This window comes from Argiope bruennichi, chromosome 10, assembly GCF_947563725.1.
Source record: "Argiope bruennichi chromosome 10, qqArgBrue1.1, whole genome shotgun sequence".
NCBI classification, from domain to species: Eukaryota; Metazoa; Arthropoda; class Arachnida; order Araneae; family Araneidae; genus Argiope; species Argiope bruennichi.
This window is the reverse complement of record NC_079160.1, coordinates 20,354,178-20,374,581: the sequence shown is the minus strand read 5'-3', so window position 1 is coordinate 20,374,581 and position 20,404 is coordinate 20,354,178. Positions and strand designations below refer to the sequence as shown.

Sequence of the window (20,404 nt, the reverse complement as noted above, 5' to 3'; positions counted from 1 at the left end):
CCACATGTGGAATTCCTCGTCCAAGAGGTATTGATAGTACCTTCAAAGAGAAAGGGGTGTCCAAACATCTGGAGGCTAGATGTTTTTCTTTGTGAAAGGAACTACCCACGACCCACTGGCGCCACTGAGAGAGCATATTGCTGAACCCCGATTGGCCGAAAGAGAGTCAAATTACCATTGTAAATTAAGAGGCGGGGATTTTCGCTGAAATAAAGTGCGGAGATTTTTTTTAAGGAAAGAGAAGAAACGAATTGCAGGCGGACTGTTGGAATACGCCCACGAATTCGGAGTCCGAGAACCAACGGAGTTTCAAGAAAGCCTTCTACTTTGACTGTTGTACCTCCTACTACAGATGTAAATAACTATTTATTTAACCAAGATTAGAATAAGTTGTTCTTTTGTATATGTTACGGCCAAAGCCCGAAATCGGCCAGATCGCGAATTGGCCGGCCAATTCGCGATCTGGCCAACGTTGCTGTAAACTTACCGGCCATGTCCGATCTTTTCTTGATTTCGTGCTTTGGCCGGCCAATTCACGAAATGGCTGGGGACGATCGGCCAAAGTAGAAAGAAAGGAATCAAGAGCACATTGTTTTACACCCTGTTAAAAATGAAGTATTTAAAAATGAGTACTTCTGTGTACTGTTTTTTTTTAAGTTCAACTGTTTCAGAAACGAGTTCAAATATAAGTGACACGTCTGAGTTAAAAATAAGCTTGTAATATATAAAAAAAAGATCTCGTGTTATTCTGTTCTCAAATTAAAGCCATAATAGAAATTATTCAGTGAACGTGTATACTGTAACAACGTGATAGCGTGAAGATTAGATTTGCGCCCTTCAAAATGAAATAATTATATCTTGAGCAAAGGCTTTGCGTATCATGTATGAATACAAAGGCAAATTGAGTATTCAGTTTTCAATTACCTTTAGGGTGATCCTTAATCTTTTTCTGCTCCATGGACCTAATGTTAAAGATCCCAGATCACATTGTCTCCCGAAATGTCGCTTCAAAAAATGTGAAATTTTTTGCAAAGGCAAATAACAAAAATAAGGGCTAATTAAAACAAATATGAAGGACATATAGTTTTGTTATTAATATCAGTTAAAGACATTTTTTTGTTGGCGCCATCTGTCGAATTTCTCCTACAACATGTCCTTATTTATATTTTATACATGAATGTCATTATATTTATTTACCACTAGTCGCCTTTGGCGACCAGCCGGTTCACCAGTATTAATGATCGCTAAAATTTTCAATTAATGCAAATTGCTCTCTTAGTAGCTTTTTCTGCAAAATATTTTTGAGCATCATATTTTGGTAGTTATATGATTCAGTCGTACTTTTATGTAGGCCTTAAACAGTTCTGTTTCATTGTACTACTTTCCCTAATGTTCTGTCAGTATCCATAAAATTTCTACTTTAAACTAAAGTGGAAATGTTAAACTGCAATCAATATAAAAGCTTTTTATATTAAAGCTAACCATGTCTTTTTTTTAAATATGAAAACTGAAATCAGAGTCGTTCAGTAGTGAAATCTGACCGATTTATGAAGTTTTTATGCATCATTTTTATAATCACAGGCCAATCACTGTCTAGAAACCCTGCAGAGGATTAGCGTATCTTCATTGAGGCAGTCGGTGAAGTGGTCTAAAATCGCCAGTTTTTATTTATAGAAGTGTGATATTGAAATTTCATTAATCAGTCAGTTTTAGTAACTGATTTAGTTGGTTGGAGTTCAACAATTTTTATTAAAAATATTGGTGTCTCAAGAATATTTTGTTAAATATGATTCAAAGGATAGAGGAACTATGTAAAAATTTAAAATTCCCGATTCATCGGAGCATTTATTGACTAAAGTTATATTAAATATAATTATTTAGTTAATTTAGACCATTTTGTTAGCAAATGTATGCCCCAAATTAGCTGATGGTAGCTGATTAGAATGATTATCCTAAGTATATTAAACTATGTTTGCCTTAAATTAAATTGTTTTATTGAATTAATAATATAGGTATTGTCAAAGCTCATAGAAAACTTTTCCTCCTTTTACTTTTCAGAAAATATCTTATTTCATTTCTTTTTTTTTTTCATTTTATACAGACACCTGCAGAAAATTACAATTTTGTTTAATAAATTTGCAATAATAGTTGATTTATTTTTTAATTTAAACTTCTATCAATGTGATGGCAACACGTTGATAAAAGATATATTTTTTTTAATTTGACGTGCTCATGCAGATTAAATTTTAGCATAATTTAATCTAAGCATAATTTATAAATTAAATTTTAAGCTTTAATTAAAAAAAGCTTTAATTTGATTCAAAAATCGATTTTGTGCTGTAATATTTTCTGGTTATAGCGACAAAACGCCGAAATTACGCTTAGTTTTTAATTAAAATTCTAATTAAAAATTTTTAAAAATCGCTCCAGGGTGCACATTTCCGAATTCCAAGGTATATATATATGCCAAATTTGATAACTGTTTGTCAAACGGTTTGGACTGTAGAGCGCCAACACACACACACACACAAACATACATTGAGCTGTATTTATAAGTATAGATTATCACATCGGGCTTTGGCCAAGGATGCCCGGCCACTTCGCAAAATGGCCAGCCAAAGTAGAAAATACAACATTAATTGCAAGTATTTCGGACTTTGGCCAAACCTCTTGGCCAGTTCGCGAATTGGCCGGCCAATTCGCGAACTGGCCGTATTTCGGGCTTTGGCCGTAACATATATATAGGGCTGTAAAATAAAGAATTGTCTGGAAATTCTGCTTCGTTATTTGATCAGTCTAGATCAAGACATTACACCAGAAAGCAAAGCAATATTGATTTTTATTACACTAAGGGCTTGCTTCAAGGATTAGGATTAGGCTTAGGCCCGATCTTGTGATTAATCATAGCAGATAGATTGCTTGAAAGGATGCAGTCATTGCCAAAATGGTTCATCTACAATATGTGCTGATGATATCTTAATATTATTATTCGAGATTGATTTTTATGAATATACCGAAAAATTAAGGGTATTCATTGGAAAAGAATACCGATTGAAGGAGTTCAAATTTATTTTATTTCCAGTAAAAAAAAATTAATACCAAGCATGTTAGAAATAAAAGTATTTTGGTTTGATATTTAATGAAAGGTTTACATGGGGGTGGGATCTTGCTCAAATGGAAGAAACCGTAATTAATTTACAAAATAAAATGATGAGATGTTAAATTCATAGGAATGAATATGTAGATTTCTTGATCAAGCAAGCTACACGCTAAGAAAACGTGGATATCTATTCTCCGACTCGAACTTCTCGGATCAAAAGTACATTAAGAAAAGTTTCAGGTGAACGACAAACACAGCGGCAATCTCCTCAAAAAGCTAGATATCTATATGGATTTTTGGAAAGGAACCCATCTGTGCTTGTGGCTTAGATGATGGGAGAGTCAACATAGCGTGTTTGATTGTTCTCACTGCAGAGAAATCACACTTTTCTCCTTCGATCCTTGCAAATTTAGGACTTCTGGATCGAATGTAAAGTAAACAATCACGTCAAAGAGTCGTACTTATTTAGTAATAAGAAAATGTTAAATTTTTTTCCCCAATTAATAAATGATAGGTAATTCGTTAAATTATGATTCTTTAAAGAAATTTGGAAAAAAATGTTAGGGTTATTAGTCTACATAAGTTAATTTTTGTTTTGTTCTTTCGGTTTCAGAACTAGAATGATAATCAAATATTTCCATTCTCTTGGATATGAGATGTAAGAATTTCCGGAAAAAAATGTAAAGAATGTAATGAATGTGATACTAAATTTCATAAGCATAAACACTGTAATGCCATCAGTACCATGAGTTGAATTCCTTGTTTTTTTAAATAACATGTTTAATTTCTTGAATATGAATATAAGATAAAAATTACAATCTTAACAATAATCTAGAGAAATCGGTTCATATTCAATACTACTATTCAAAAAAAAAAGTCCACAAAATGATTGCTCTGCTGAAATTTAAAATGATAATTTGAAATAATGATTGAATGGATCCTGATCAGATTTGATATATAACGATTTAAATGTAGTATAATATTTGAAATATTTATTTCTTGGTTTGAGGGATTTGAATCTTATTGAACATCTGCAAATTCTTCTTCGATCATTTTTCCCATGATGATCATGTTTTTTGATGTACGATGTTACTTTCAATTCCTTGGTATTAGAGGATAGTGTATCGTTTCCCCTTTTCCATCACATGGTAATTTTCATTCCAGCCAGATGTAACGTCACCCGTTTCCCTACAACTTCGTTAAGTGCCAACGAACCGCCATATGTGGATCCTCTTCACCAATAGAGGCAGTGTGTCTGGTCATTGGTTGTGTCCAGATAAAGGACCACATATGTGTGTGTTTCGTCGTTTCAAAGAGATCCATCATGTCTTCAAGGGAGGACGTCAAAACATCAAGATGTTAAACTTTTTTCCCATTATGAAGGGATTTCTCACATCTTAGAGAAATAATCTATCACCAGCAACCATTGTCATTAAATGTCAAATTCAGGTAGATTTTAACCGGTGTTAGCTGTGAATTGAATATAATTAACATGTGTTCTAGAAGGATCACCTACAAGGATGAATCATTAATAGATAAAGATCATTGGATCATTGGATCTATTAATGATTAATAGATCATTAATAGATCCCACGATCGACTAGAGATCATTAAGGAAGCATTGCTGAGCAGCTATTGGGTGATAAGGAACTCAAATTCACCAATGAGAAACTCAGAGGCGGAGATCTGGTAGAAATAAAATGCGGTATTTTTTTAGAGAGGATAACAATGAGAGGCGTGAAAGGTGGAGTTCGGAGAGACGTCGGTGTTCGAAGTAGGTATTCCTGATTTTGTGAGAAGCTCCGTGGATTCGGGTTTCTGTGTTAGGATCTACCCGATAAAGATCCGTGGATTTCTGGAGCAGGTCCCCTGGAGGAGCCTTTGAGCTAAAAATAGTCTGTTAGCTTTTTTTAATTCTGCGAATTGGTCGGGGAACTAATTCATGATTAACTTTCAACTATTGCGTGAATTTTGTAAATAATATTAAACTAGATGAAAACAAGTTGTTTTCGGTATACATATACAAGGCCGTAAACAAAGGAATTGTTTGTTACGCTACTGTCTTTTTTTGATCGGTCAGGAACAAGATATTACAATACTTTAATTCATCTTTCAAAACAAATTAAAAAAAAAACTTCAAAAAACAACAAATTTATTTGCGCAGTATTTATTAACTGTAATCGAATTTAAGTTAGAGGCCTTTTTTATTAATTCTTTCTACTCTAGTAATGAATAAAAGATTTTTCTAACAGTCCTGAAACAATTTCCCTGCATTCGTTTCTGCATGTAAGTGGTTCGATTGTTTTTTTTTTTCCTCCCACAATCCTTTCCTTCACTTATACTATTTATATCTGCTTAGCCTTTCCTTTTCTCTTTTCACCCATCGGTCAATTACTGTCAAAGCCATTACCACCTAACATCACCAGTGCCTCTTCCGAAGAAACGAAATCTCAATTTATAATCATATTTGTATAAGTATCGACTACCAATCTAGGCGCAAGTGTGAGAACTGATACCCGTCGAGTACCCTGTTTCATTTCGACCTGAAAATATCACTTACCAGTTGTATCAGGCACAAATGTGTTAGATGCAGCCGAGTATCAGCATCAACCTATACCTTATGCAGAAAAATCGAGTGTGAACTCAACATAGCTAGTTTTTTCGCTCTCTCTCACGCATAAAAAAGATAGTTTTTAGTATTCGTGGTATAGAAAAAGTATATAATCTTTTAAAAATTCAAAGTCGAGATTTTGACGAATCTCCACGTTTTAGTATACATACTCGATTTTCGGATATTATTAACCATATGCCAGAGATTAATCGCCAAATGACTCGCCAAGGATGATACGATAGATTCCATAAAAATGCTAAATTCCCTCCAAAGGTTAGAATTTTGTAACTATTTTACCCCAATGCTATGCAGGGCGCTCTCTGGATAACAACTATTTTTAGAGTATATGTGAAAAAGGTTTGGGGAAATTATTTCCTCTGGTTTGCAGCTGTGATGATAATTAGTTTGGTCAGCATAATTTTCAGAGAAAAAAAAGTAAATTAAATAATATACAGCTTAATTATTTTTACTGCAATATTTATATTATTGACATCCTGAAAGACGAGGATATATTTTGATTTCATCAAGTCTTGCAAAATGGTATCTTAAGTCTTTCTCGTTTTTAAAAATAAACCAAATATGAAAAAATCATATTCGTTAAAAAAAAACCCTCGAGAAAAGACATTTTTTATTAATTAGTACAGTGTAATCGACGTAATTTTCATGTATAATGAATGAGTTTAAAAGCACCCAACCTTGCACTAGACTGAAGTAATGGACATTATTCAAAAGTCCTTATATTTGAGTTTCAAAAAAATCCTCTGGAATACTCTCTGAAGGTTTTTCATGTACCGTTTTATAAAAATGTAATCCCCTATCTGACTACCTAGCAAAAGATTTTGTACTATGGCCAAAGTTGTTATGCCAAGAGTGCTCAAATGTTTATTTTCACAGCCCCGCACGAGAGCATTCTGTGCTTCTCAGTATAGAAAACAGAATATACAATTTTGGTACCTTTTTCTATCGTATGGAACCAAAATTTGACATACATCTAACAATATCAATAGCAAGATAACATGCCGAATTCAATTTATGTGCGTCGTTCATTTAAACGTTATCGTGTTTAAATGCATGCGAATGACCTAATTGCCAACTAATTGATTTAGTTCAAAATTTGATACAGATCTAGAGTTGCACTTGAGTTGCGAAATCGGTTTCAAAATGTTTCTTTATGACTACAAAAAAAAAAAAAAAATATTCAAAATTTATGTTTTGTAGTTACTGTGCTCACCTGAAATTCCAGAAATCTCCTGTGAATGTTTGAATGATCCTCAGTGATAGAAATCTACCATTTTTTTCCACGATCACATACTAAATTTTTACTTTATCGTATACGAAGTACAGAGAAAGTAGAGTAATCGTTAAAAATTTCAAATTCGAAATTGTGACGAATTTCAGCTTTTTAGGAAAAGTGGGTTTTTGGAACTCTAGGAGGTCTAAAATGCTGAATTCGAATTTTTTAGCGATTGCTATATTTTCTCTGTATTTCGTATAAGTAAAATTGAGCAATGTCTTCATTCCTAAAGTTTAAAAAATGGAAGACAGAGATGTAATTAGAGGTGTGGTGAATAGTATATAAGCCAGTTAACAACTACGCTACACGAGCAATTGCTTTTGTATTGTGGTCATGTTACTGGATTGCGAAACACAAGGTCCCAGGTTCTATCCTCGCGCATCTCAAACCCCCAAATGGGTGACCTCGGACGATGAATCTTCAACCTTCGTAGCAGCTGTTGTGGCGCCATCTACCCGCAACCAAAGTCGTCAGACTCATTTGACGCAGCAATCCAAACACGCTCGCCATAACGCTTGGCGCTCCTCAAATGGTTACATTCGCATTAGAATCAACAGATCAATACATCACCACTCAACAGCCATATCGTTCGTCTCATCTCCGACTCTCTGGAGGGAGAGTTTGTAGTGAATAGCATATAAGTCAGTTAACAACTATGCTACACGAGCATCTGCTTTTGTGTCCTGGTCATGTTACTGGACTGCGAACCACAAGGCCCCAGGTTCTATCCTCGCGCATCTTAAACCCCCAAATATGTTTGGATGTACAGTAAAATTATCTGGATTCCATTGTACGATGAAAAGTATTGTTGAAAAGGATGCATAAAATATACTTTAAAAAGTTATTAAAATTATAAATTTAAAAAAAAACCATATCTAAATCAATGTCATGAAAAGATAATTTTTTTTTTCTAAGAGAGTGAAAAAATGACCTATGTTCTATAAAATTTTCAAAGGTAGGTAAAGGTTATTTAAGAACCATTTTATTTAATTTTTAATAAATTTAAAATTCTCATAAAAATTTTGAAAAAAAAACTGTTTTTAAGTTTCCAGTTTTAAATTCCGTAATATATTTCTGTTGAATTTAGCAGATCTAGACCCAACTACAAAACTCTGATCCCTATTTAGTACAAATAGAGTGACGTACATTCGTTTTTATTATTAATAAAGATTAAATTTTTTTGAAATTCAAAAAGTTATAAATATGAGAAAAGATGGACCAGTCTACTTAGTTAGAAATGTCAAATATGCATTTCTGATTATTAACCACAAACTGCAAGATTAGAAATCATATGATGGCGTCATAGGTTCATTTCGCTGAAGACATTTTTTAAAGAAAACTTATAATAATTTTCTCATGTTTTTTAAAACGTAGTGATCCGATGAAGTATGACTGATTATGTTATTAAGCCAACTGAGTTTAGAAATACCCGATATTTTTCAAGATTAGCTTCCTAGCCTGCGTTTTATATTGACACCTGTTTCTACTTACCTTTCAAAATCGTGAGGTGAATACATTTTCGGACTCTAATGATGTGATTAAGTAAGTTTCATACTAAGGTATCTGAAAGTCGCACGCTTTTGCTTGTTTCACAACGCTGTCGTATTTATTTTATCTCAATAATACAGTCCTTTTTCATGAAATCGTCAGATTAAAGGAATATAAAATATGATTAAATTTAATAAAAATTTTAATGCTTTTTAATAATACATGATTAGAGATTGCAATACCGGTATACCGGGATACCGAATACCGGTAATTTGAGCCATTTGTTCAATTTTGTAATAGCGGTATTCACAAGTTTAAAAACCGTTTTTTCGGTATTTACTTGAAATTTTTTTAAATTATCTCCACTATATGTTCAGGGATCGCCAACATAGCAAAATAGTATACGTTTCTGTTTTTATGTCTTCCTAACGGACGAAATTAATAAGCTAATGAATCGCTGAATTAATTGCTTAAATCTAAATGAGCGAAACATGGATTATCCCTGAAAGAAGATATTGTATCCATAACGACTGATGGCGCAACAGTTATGAAAAAAGTTGGAAAGTTGATTGGTGCAAATCAGCAATTGTGCTATGCTCATGGAATTCAATTACCAAAAAAAATAAAGAACAGAAGAATCCAAATACTGTGGATATAGAAACTTCGGATGCTGACATTGAAGAGAGTAAGAGTGAGAGTGATAATGACAATGAAGATAATGACAATGCAATTGTTGAAGATATTGCTAATGAGGATGAAATATTAACCCATCAAGAATTACTTCCTATAATTTATAAAGCTCGAAAAGTTGTTAAGATATTTAAACGTTCCCCTATAAAAAAGGATATATTACTAAAATATATACTAACTGAAAATAAAACAGAATATATGTTAATACTAGATTCTAAACACGGTGGAACAGTTCACTCCTAATGATGGAACGACTTTTGAAACTGAGTAATCCAATCCAAAAAGCAATAATCGACTTAAACCTGTAAATTAATTTTTCAGATAGTAAATTCGACTTAATATCCAGAACTGTATCAGCTCTACTTCCAATAAAACTGATTATTGAGGCATTATCTCGGAGAGATTTTAATTTATTAACAGCTAATGCTACAATAAATTTCATGTTGCAGTCACTGAAAGAACAGCACACATCACTATCTGAAGAATTATATATTACATTGTACAGAAGAAAGGCATACCGAAATAGAACATGTCTTATTGTATTTACATAATTATAATGATTTTAAAATGAAAAAGAAGAAAAGAAAATAACAAATTCAAATCTGATTTAGTTTATTGTAAATTTTCTTAAAATTTTTTACCCACAAACCTACCCACATTCAGAAGAATTCGGTTCAGTTATCGAAGATTTTGATGACACTAATGTCGATAGTGAAAAGGAATTGAACAAAAATTAGAATTAGCAATAAATAAAATTTCAGTCAACCAAAATACAATACAGAAATCAGCTATATCCAAAACCATCCGACGAGGAATCGATTTATTTAAAGGTAAGGGATTTGGAAATACTTGGAAATAGTATATCGCGCATTGCTAACAGTACCACCAACTAGCATAGATGTCGAAAGAGCATTTTCGGTAATTTTTGCACAAAATTGCTTTTCAGACTTGATGACAGTACAATCGATGCATTATGTTTTTTAAAATCGCATTTCAAAAATTTGTAATAGTGCCACTGACTGAATAGTGATATTTACACTTTTTTGTGATTTAAATAAATAAGATGTTCCTTTACTTTTTTTGTGATTCTTTATATACTGTTGTAATTTATAAGTTACAAATTATTTTTTCTGATATTTACACTCTCTAATAAAACTGGCGAATAAAACAAAGAAACACCTGTGTTTTCTTTCTTTTTTAAAAATTTCTGGTACCGGTATTAAAACCGGTATCCCGGTATTAAGATCTAAAAAATACCGAATACTGCATTGAAATTTCGGTCCGATATTGCAATCCCTATACATGACGTATTTTCTCAAAGTATTTACTGTTCTTTCATGAATCCCTAAATATTTCATCAGCTTAGCGGTTGAGAAATAAGATCATAACGGCTGAAATACCTGCAGGATTTTATTCTTTCTGAAATTCGCGAACCATTTGCATCAAATTTTATCCTGGGTGTTTTAATCTTGTTGACGGTTTCAATCTTTTGGGCCTTCTTGAATTTTCAACAATATTTAACACTTTGGAAGGTATATCATGTTTTGCCCACGAACATGTCAAGAAATATTGAATTTCTCCAGAATTCTTTTCGTTTGCATTCGAAATATTTCAAATATAATAAATTCTTTATAAAAATAGCTTGGTTATGTCATTATTTCTTTTTATTTAATTCAGCTAAAAGTCAGCAGAAATATATTTATTGAGAAAACAAGAACATAGTCAAATTATCTCCACTTATCGTATTGCTTTTAAAAAAAGATGCTCCCCAAAATTTTAAATTTAAAGCTGAAAATTAAAATTATGGTTAAAAATTCTTTTAAGAAACTAAAAAGTACAAATATTACTACTAAACTTGTGCTTTTTAAGTTTTTCCAGCAATTGCTTAACCATAATAAGTTTAGTTTGATATAAAAATAGCCGCATTATTATCAAATATCTTATAATAAATGGCCCAATTATCAATATTTTTATGGGAAATTTAAAGTACCTTTTCCTAAAAAATTTTAGTTTAAAAAAGATTACTTAATATTATTGATCAAAAGAATGTTATTATTATGTACAGAATTCCCAATACATTCACTACTGAAAATATTACGAAATCTAAATTTAAATTTAAAAAATTAAAAAGCCCCTAATCCTATTGGTAATATTTAGCAAATTGGCCAAAGCGCAATAGAATTTCAAACGGGGGGGGGGGGGCACGCTCCACTTTTCTCCGACCAAAACTGTCCGAATCATGAAGCTTGTAATTTCATAATTTTAGAGCCATTAAAGATCGTCTTGAGGAAGGAAGAACTGTGTGTTGATTGGCGGATCTCTGTTGAGGCTGTTATTGAAATATTGACCTTTAGCTGATGAAATTTGAGGTTTTTTGGCTTAAAAAATCTGTTTTGGAAAGAATGTGTTCTAATTATCTCCGAAAAAAATCAAGGATTGAAGTGGGTAGCTGAATATATGATCCCTAAAAAGCGGCTCCCAGCGGTCAAAAGACTGAACTTGATTAAAAATTTCCAATCCATGAATCATTTACCACTAGGCCTGTGATTTCAAACTACATGTGATTGTAAGAGATTTACTAATCCCCTTTGGCTCTGATTAATTCACTTTCATTATAGACAAAATTCATCGTGACTTAAGGATGAATGGAGATAAAGTGAAAACTCGAGAACTTTCCAACAGGTGTCAAAATAGATCATTATCAATTTACCTCTGGAAGCGAATAGCTGAATGTTGTGTTTCAGATCATCAAGAACTAAACGCCAAGGAACATCATGAAAATTTTGATTTTAACGACGTTTTTGTTTGCCGTTTTCTTTGTACCAAGTAAGTAAATTTTGTTTGAAAACAAACTATGTTAAATCATGCGAATCAATTTTTGCTATTGCATCTTATCCAGGAAAAGTGAATTATTTATTTAATATTATTTTTCAGAGAATTTTTTGATCGTTTGAAAGTTTAGGAGCAGAAAATGGTATTAAAGTGAAATTGTTATGTAATATTGCAATTGAGAACGATCTTTCTATTATATAAAAATGTTATTATCTTTTTTTAAGAAAAGGCGAGTTAAGGTTTTCAGACACTTGCCTCTTTTAAATAAATTTTAAATGTAGATATTTCCAATTTTCTGAATTTTGTTATTTTAACCGAAATCTATTTAAGCATATGACTCGTCTCCGTATAGAACATACACGCTTAACTCACAGGAATCCCATATTTGGACAAAATGCGCATATTTGTTCATTTCATGCACATCAAGTTCATTTTGCTATTTGTCATATTTTGATTGAATGTCCTATTTTTAATTCTTGCCATGTTTTTTTTGCCTCGTCTTTTTTAACATTGCAAGACCTGGTGGGTGAAAAACATCACTCGAATATTTTTAAGTTCTTAAAAGTTATCGGCTTTTTTTTATTTGCATTTAGCATTTTTTTTTCTTTTCTTTTTCTGTTGAACAGCAGAAGAAAAATGATGTAATGTGCCGAAAGTTTTTGTACATTCTATCAATGTTTCGAATTTACATTAATCATTGTTTTAATTTCTAAGATGCTAAAATCATTTTTCATTTCTATCATACCTTATGCGTATCCTCATACTTTATGTGTTTTTATCTTTATAACTCTACTTTTATATTTTAATAAACGAGAGAGTTTTTAAAATCTTTAATATCTTTACCGTCTGATTGGCTCACCAAAGCCAAATATGGCTTTCGGGTCAAAAAATCCAGACAACAGCTATCTAAGCATAATAAAAACATGTGAATAATAAGAATAATTGTTTCTTTTTATGTGATATATATACTATATAAAAGAAGCTATTTTGGTAATTTTACTTATTGTTTCATTAAGGGAGCAGAGATTTTAAAATAATTCCTTCTTTTTTGTTTATATATTTTTGATGCTTACTTTTTATATTAAACCAATAAATTTTCTTTTAGGGGTGCATTGTATTCAAAATGGTATGTCAAAAGATATTTATTTATATTTCTACATTTCTAATATTTAAATAAATATTAGAATTTTAAATTTCTAATATGAATGAATAAAAGTATTTTATAATACTTTAAAAAGTACAAAACAATTATTTTTTTATATTTTTATTTAAGCACAAGTTAATCAGTAATAAGCAATAGTATTTTAAAAATATTACCATTGATATAATTTATAATAATCTTTGCTTTTAAAATTGTAGAGAAAAATATTGCTTCTTCAATCTGAAAACGTGGTCATATAGAACAGTTTTTAATTTTAAATAATCTTATTGTTACATATGTTGTATAGAATATTTTTTGTTAAGTATAATATAATATTGTTTAGTTTTAATTATTATTTCTTTTAAGAACATTCTAAAATTAATCCATTAGCATAGAGTATGTACTATATTTATTTTATTAGATGTTTTACAAATTTCGGTTTACTTCTTTTTAAAAGCTTCGAGCAAAAATCATTTTCTGTGAAGGCATTCTTAATATCTGTAGAAATAATGTTGAAGTAAGACATGAATGTATTCTTTAATATCCATTTTTTTAATTACAGAAAATAATAGTGGAAATACAGTTGGTAAGGATTATTTTATACCTTGCTTTTTAAAAAAAACTTGAATGGGATGCAAATGAAGGCCTAAATCCAAAAGAGTAGAATCCAAATTATGGTCTAATAGTGCACATTTTTTAGACTTATATATACTTCTCGGACATATAGTATAGAGAAAATACAATAATCGTAAAAAAAAAAAATCAAATTTGAGATTTTGACGAATCTCCACGTTAAAACCCTTCTGAGAACGAAAAACAAAAATGTTTTGGAAAGTGTCCATCCGTCTGTGACAATGATAACTCAAAAACGCTTTGAGCTAAAAAGATGAAATTTGGTATGCGATCTTTACATCAAATTTATACATTTCTATCAAATTTTGAGCAAAATCCGTTTATAGAAAGTCTGTCCTGCTGTTCGAATACAAGTTAACAAGATAACTACAAAACGAAGAGAACTAAATAGATGAAATTCAGTACACAGATAGTATAGTAGATCTATAATATAGGTACCAAACAAATTTTGAACCATATCCAACGAGGGGTTGACCGTCCATCGGACTGTCCTTCCAGAAACATGTAAACGCGATAAATCAAAAACGTTACTCAATGACTTAAGTGTATTAAATTAGGTACGGGATTTTATGACAACGAGTTTAGTTTTTTTTATCAAATTTTAGTTTCAATCGGATGAGAAAAACACATCTAAATCACTAATATTTTCCGATGTTATTAAACGTATGCAAGGATTAATCGCCAAAAAATTCGCCAAGGATGACAAGATATATTCAGTAAAAATGCTAAATTCATGCCAAAGGTTGATATGTCTAACTATTGTACGCCAGTACCATGAAAGCATTCTCTGACATACCTTTATTAGAGAGTGTCGGAAAATTTTGGAAAGATCACTCTCACTATTTAAAAAAAAAGTTTTTATGCCAAGTTTTGAAATATCTTCAAAATTGACTTCTTCAAAATTTTTGGCGAGTAACTTTTGGCAAGTAATTTTTGGCGATGAACTTGTATTATTTTCATACAGTTAATTATAAAATATGTAGCATGATAATATTCGTTTTTCCAAGTCAGACGCAGAGAGTCCTTATTAAATACCTATTTTTAAAGCACTGCAAAGACGAAAGAAATTTGCATTAATATAAGAGGTGATTATTAGATGGAGAGTGGGACGCGGAGAAATCATAGGATTGTAATAATTATTCTTGTGTTAAGTTTGGCGCATTTTTTTCCCACTTCTTATAATTCATTATCATCCATCGTGGAATGCAGTATGAAACAAATGCTGTCCAATTTAGCAATTTTAGATTCATATCCATTCCCTAACGTATAAAAGTACTCATCTGATATCACGCAGTTTTTATGCCAAACCCGCAAATTCTTCAGAGTCTGACAATGGAAATTCAATCATGGTAATGATGCATTAGCTGCCTTTGGCGACCATTTGGTATGCTGGGATTAATGTTTGCTATGAAAATTCATTCCCATCTTCCAAAGTGTATATATATGTAATATATTTTTGGTTGCAGCAAAAGACAGGTTTGAAGACATAGACGAGACGTTGTATTTTTAAATTCGTTTTATTCTATTCTGAGTGGCAGGCATGATAATTTTACAAGAAAGCGCATCCCGGCTCAAAAGCAGAAGTAAGAAAGAAGGGACGAATAAATGATCACTAATCTTATATAAGATGGGACTTCCGGCCACGCGCCAATTCAATACATGTGTTGACCTTGAAAAGGGCAACGGAAGTATCACTTTCACTCGATACGTAGTACAGATGGCGCATTATTTTTTACAAAGGAATTAAAAACGAATGTGGAATTATATCAAGAAATAAGACAATATTTTACTATGGGATAAATTAAGAGGTTAAAATATCATTACATATATAATATACAAAGCTCTAAGTCTAATGTTCTGACTTGTATATCTAAATTGCAGCGCAATAAATGTTAAAAATAGTCATAACGATTTAATATCAATTAGAATAATTCGTGTAAGGGCAAAACTAGGTAATAGTTCTTATTTCTTTTAATGTTCATTATTTTACAAAAGGATCTTTTTCCCTTTCTGCTTTATCTGTGGTCTTTTATTTGTGTTTAATTTGTAGTCTTTTATTTATGTTCCAGATCTGGTCACAGCCGTCTTTCTCTCTCTCTCTCTCTCTCTCTCTCTGTCTAATGCTCTGATTATCCGAGGGAATATTGTGTAGTAATTGCGGATAACCCGCAAAATGATCGGGAAAAGCTTTGAGAATTTTTATTCGTAGCGGGCTTTCATATATAATTAAGATTTCATAAGAAAAAAATGGTAACTAAACTAAACTTACGCAATATGCAAAAAAACGTGCTTTGCTCATTATTTGTTGCTATCAAAGTATCTACAGGGCTCCTATTTTCACCTTCTTGTATATGGAGCATAGAGAAAGTATAGCAATCATTAAAAATTTCAAACTTCAGATTTTGACGAATCTCCACATTTTCCTCCTGTCTGCCTGTGCCAAACATAGTTAAAAAACGCTTTGCGCAAGACAGTTGAAATTTCGCATGCGATATTCATACCAAATTTGCATATTTCTATCAAATTTTGTGTAAAATTTTTTCAGGGGAAGTTCTTTTGCTCAGTTATAAGTTAACTATAAAATGAAGAGAGCTAGATAGATTAAATTCGGTACCCAGATTTAACATCTATAGGGTAAACGCCTATCTATTTTTGAGCCAAATCGAGCGCGGACAAATTCATTGAAACAGACTCTGTTGATTGTTTCTCAGTTTCGGAAACATGCAAACGCGATTATTCAAAAACACATTGACTTAAATATATCAAATTTGGAATGAGATTTTCTGACTATAAGTGCAGTTTTGTGTCAAATATTTGTTTCGATCGGTTGAGGAAAAACGTGTCTAAAGTACAAATTTGATTTTCAGATAGTATTAACAGCATGCCAAGTATTAATCGCCAAAAAATTCGCCAAGGATGGCACTATGATTTCAAAAAAATGCTAAATCAAGCCAAAGGTTAATATTTCGCTACTATTGAACACCAGTTCCATGTAATGCGTTCTCTGCCTTTCCGAAAGTCCGTGATTTATTGAGGGGAATTAACATATTTATTAGAAATTATGCGAGACAGTTTTAGGGAGATCGCCCCCATTGATTAAATATTAGTATTTTCTAATTATTGATTGATTCTAATATGATTCATTCGACAGAATTGTACTGGGATATACCACTAAAAGGAAACTTGAAAACTATCAATCATTAATATTATGTTATTAACGCTGTTTAACTTCGCTTATTCACATAGAGAATATGAGACAAATAATTCGAAAAAATTTCGCTTATAATGTATTGATCTGACATTTCACTTATATAGTTAAATTGATTATTATAACTAATAGCAGCTCATCATTTTATAGACCAAGCCCAGGGTAAGTAAAATCTCGTATTTATTTTGAAAGCAAGTATATGGTTAAAACAAATTAGTATAAATATATTCAAGCATGCATCTTATTATATATGAAAGACTGTAGAATAAATAAAAGTTGAAAATTTTCTCAGTGAAAATTGAAGTTACAGAAAATTTTTTGTTCTAGAAGAGGAAAATTGAATCAAGTGGCAGAATGAGAGAAATCACTCTTACTATCGTGACAAAAGTTGCAATACAAAGGTTAATTTAACTAGCAAGAATAAAAGATCATAATTTTAATTCCTGCAATATTTTTTAAACAGAAATTACCTCTTTTCTTCTGTTATATAGATTAAAGAAAACATAAGATATTTCAAGTTTGAAATTACAAGTATTCGTACGTCAAATTAAAATTTAATTCTATTAATGTTTCAAACAAATTATTGATGTAAAACATTTAGAAATCACTTTTACACGAAAAAAAAATCTGTTTTGTTATTTTTATGTCCTGTTAAAATATTTTCCTGGGTTTAACTTCCATCATAAAAAGATTTGGAAGAACCATTTGTTTTATTATACACAGACGACCCCTTTCCGACGATTGTATTTCACTAAGGGGTGAGACACGGAAGGATGCGCACATTTCCGGAATTTGCTTTATTGTTAAACGTAAACATCCCCCCCTACCATCTTTCCTCTCGCCCCTATTTTGTCGAACCCATCCCAATGGATTCGCAAAAGCGTGGAGGGTTACAGAATGGTTGGCAAACAATAGTCTGCTGACGTTTCATTTGAATTTCTAATGAAACATTTCTGAAGTAGACTTTAATCCTACGGATACAATATCGGATTTTCAGTCTCGCCTGAGGATAGGACGAAATTCGCTTTTGATTTTCATTTAGTGAATTGATCTGTATGCTCATGTGGCAGTTTGATACAGACAAAATTCGTCGTTTAATCAGACAAAGAAATTCTAATATGGCTCGAATAAGTAAAACTTCGGAAAATCGTGAGGCTTTAAGAGCTCCGGTTTAATCAAGCCTGTTAACCCTAGAAAAAAACCCTTTAAAAAATTTTCCATCAAAAGTTCTATAAACCTATATGGAATGATTGACTTCAAATTCACTATACAAGTTTTTATGGGAAATAGGAAGCACAAAATCACTGAGGAAATTAAGCCAAAAATCGCCAAGTAAATGAACTAGAGCAATTATTCGCCAAAGATTAGCTGGATTTTGTAGACTTTGTATAAAAAAACAATTGTTAAGATGGCCGACATACGAATTTCGGTTTTAGAATCTCTACTACAGTTGCAGATGTCATTGAAATGCCGGATATTTTCGAAAAGATTCCCTTCTAGGCATTCTTTCTGTGATGCATTTTAATTGTAATTGGTTTGAGCAGTTATTTTGAAGCTGGGCATATATATAATATGTACTCTTCAAAAGTAGATCAAGTGTGTGTATGAACTCTTTATCGCTAGATATTTTAAACTGTTTGCCATTAGTTATAATTCGTAAATTCCTATAATAAATACAATATTCGTAATATATTCATAAATTCCTATGTGATTCTGGTTTGGTATTGTGTTTTCTATTTGCCTTCAATGTTTATACACTAAATTTTAAATCACAATGAATGAATATTTACAAAAGGATAAAAAACGAAATTCTTTTGAAAATTATTTATATAAAAATAATTATTTTATATTCAACAAATTTTAGAATATTATTACAGTCTTTTTCATGGAATCAAAAAAATATGTCACTGTAACTATACTAGATACCCAATAAAGGCATTTAAAAAATATTTTGTGCAAAAAAAGGTAAAAAATATTCAAGAATTTACTTTTTGAAAACAGTTTTTTCCCTTTTGAAATATAATTCTAGAATTAACGTGCCAGTAAGCGAAAAACTATCATTGAGGAAATAATATTTTCATATTACTATGCAGACGTTAATTTTTTTTTTAATTCTTTTACAAATACGCGCGTAAAGGAATCCATTCATGTTCACGTGATACATACCGAGCGGACACGCCGATTTTGGAATCAACTGCAATGCTCGCATAAGAAGAAGAAAAAAAAGGACATCATGTGAATTTAGTATTATGAATAAAATGAGCAAGCATTTAAGAGCGGTGTCTCCGCCAAAAAAGGAATAACGTGATAATGAAATAATATTACAAATTATGATTTCATTATTCTCAAAGCGGGCCTAGCTATGAACTAAAAGAAAAGTACAATGCAAAATTTATAAAAATTGTTATTTGCAAAATGTGATCATCATGAAGATGACGATACTGCAACTTTTTATTTCATGAAATGAAATTGAGCAATGAAATATAGATAATAAGTGAATCAAGTATAAAGTGATAAAAAGTATAGATATAAGTGAATCAAGTATAAAGTGATAAAAAGTATAGATATAAGTGAATCAAGTATTATTTGCAAAATATAATCAGAAAGTAAAGATGACAATATTATTATTTATGGATATTTCATAGTTCTGAAAGCGGAATTTAAATCTCAAATAGCATGATCTGTTTCTCATTGTCGAAAATAGAGAAGAGAAAAAGAGCAGGTGTTAGTATACTTACTCTTATTTTTCAAAGTTAAGGATTATTGTCAGACAGATGAAATCTATAACTAGGGAGGAGAAAAAGGAAGAAGAATTATCTTGCTTCTTAGGTACATACAGCTGCAGCTGAAATGGACAGGAAGATAATCCGTTGAAAGAATGCTGACATTCACGAAGATTCAAAATAAATATTGGCAATAAATGAAGTCTTGAAATTTGAAGCAATCGTAATGTACAGTGTAGTTAAAATTAAAATATCAACAAAGAGATAAATTCTAACAAAAAAAAGTTATTTTTAGAACACTGCTTAAAAAATAAATTATATTGATAAGAATGACAAATAGCGGAGGTAGTTTTTTTCTAACCATGGGAAACAGAATGATGCAAAACAAGAAAAAAATTAAGAATAAAAAATTCTGTAAAAAAATGAACCTTTTTTTTTTATTTTCGTGTGCGAATTGACAAGCAGGAAAAGAATCTAAACGCTATAACGCTAAAAAATTGGAAAATTTCAAATTTTTAGATTTTAAATTTATTCATTTTATTTACTTATTTAAAATTTTGTCTGTTTATTTTTTATTTTTTTTTATTTATGAAGCCGATGATTCAAAAGTGAAATGAGTTAAAAATATTCCATTTGATATGTGGTTTATCACCAAAATGTTTGCCATTTATCTAATTTTGAAGG

General features: G+C 31.1%; 1 long non-coding RNA gene across 1 annotated transcript; it reads left to right on the top strand.

The window, feature by feature from the left end:
* The first annotated feature begins 11,901 nt into the window (after window positions 1–11,901).
* Window positions 11,902–17,159, top strand: LOC129988930 (uncharacterized). Its single transcript, XR_008785705.1, has 4 exons — window positions 11,902–12,009; window positions 13,121–13,141; window positions 13,719–13,742; window positions 17,148–17,159. It is a non-coding gene; the product is annotated as an uncharacterized LOC129988930 (long non-coding RNA).
* Window positions 17,160–20,404: the final 3,245 nt, after the last annotated feature.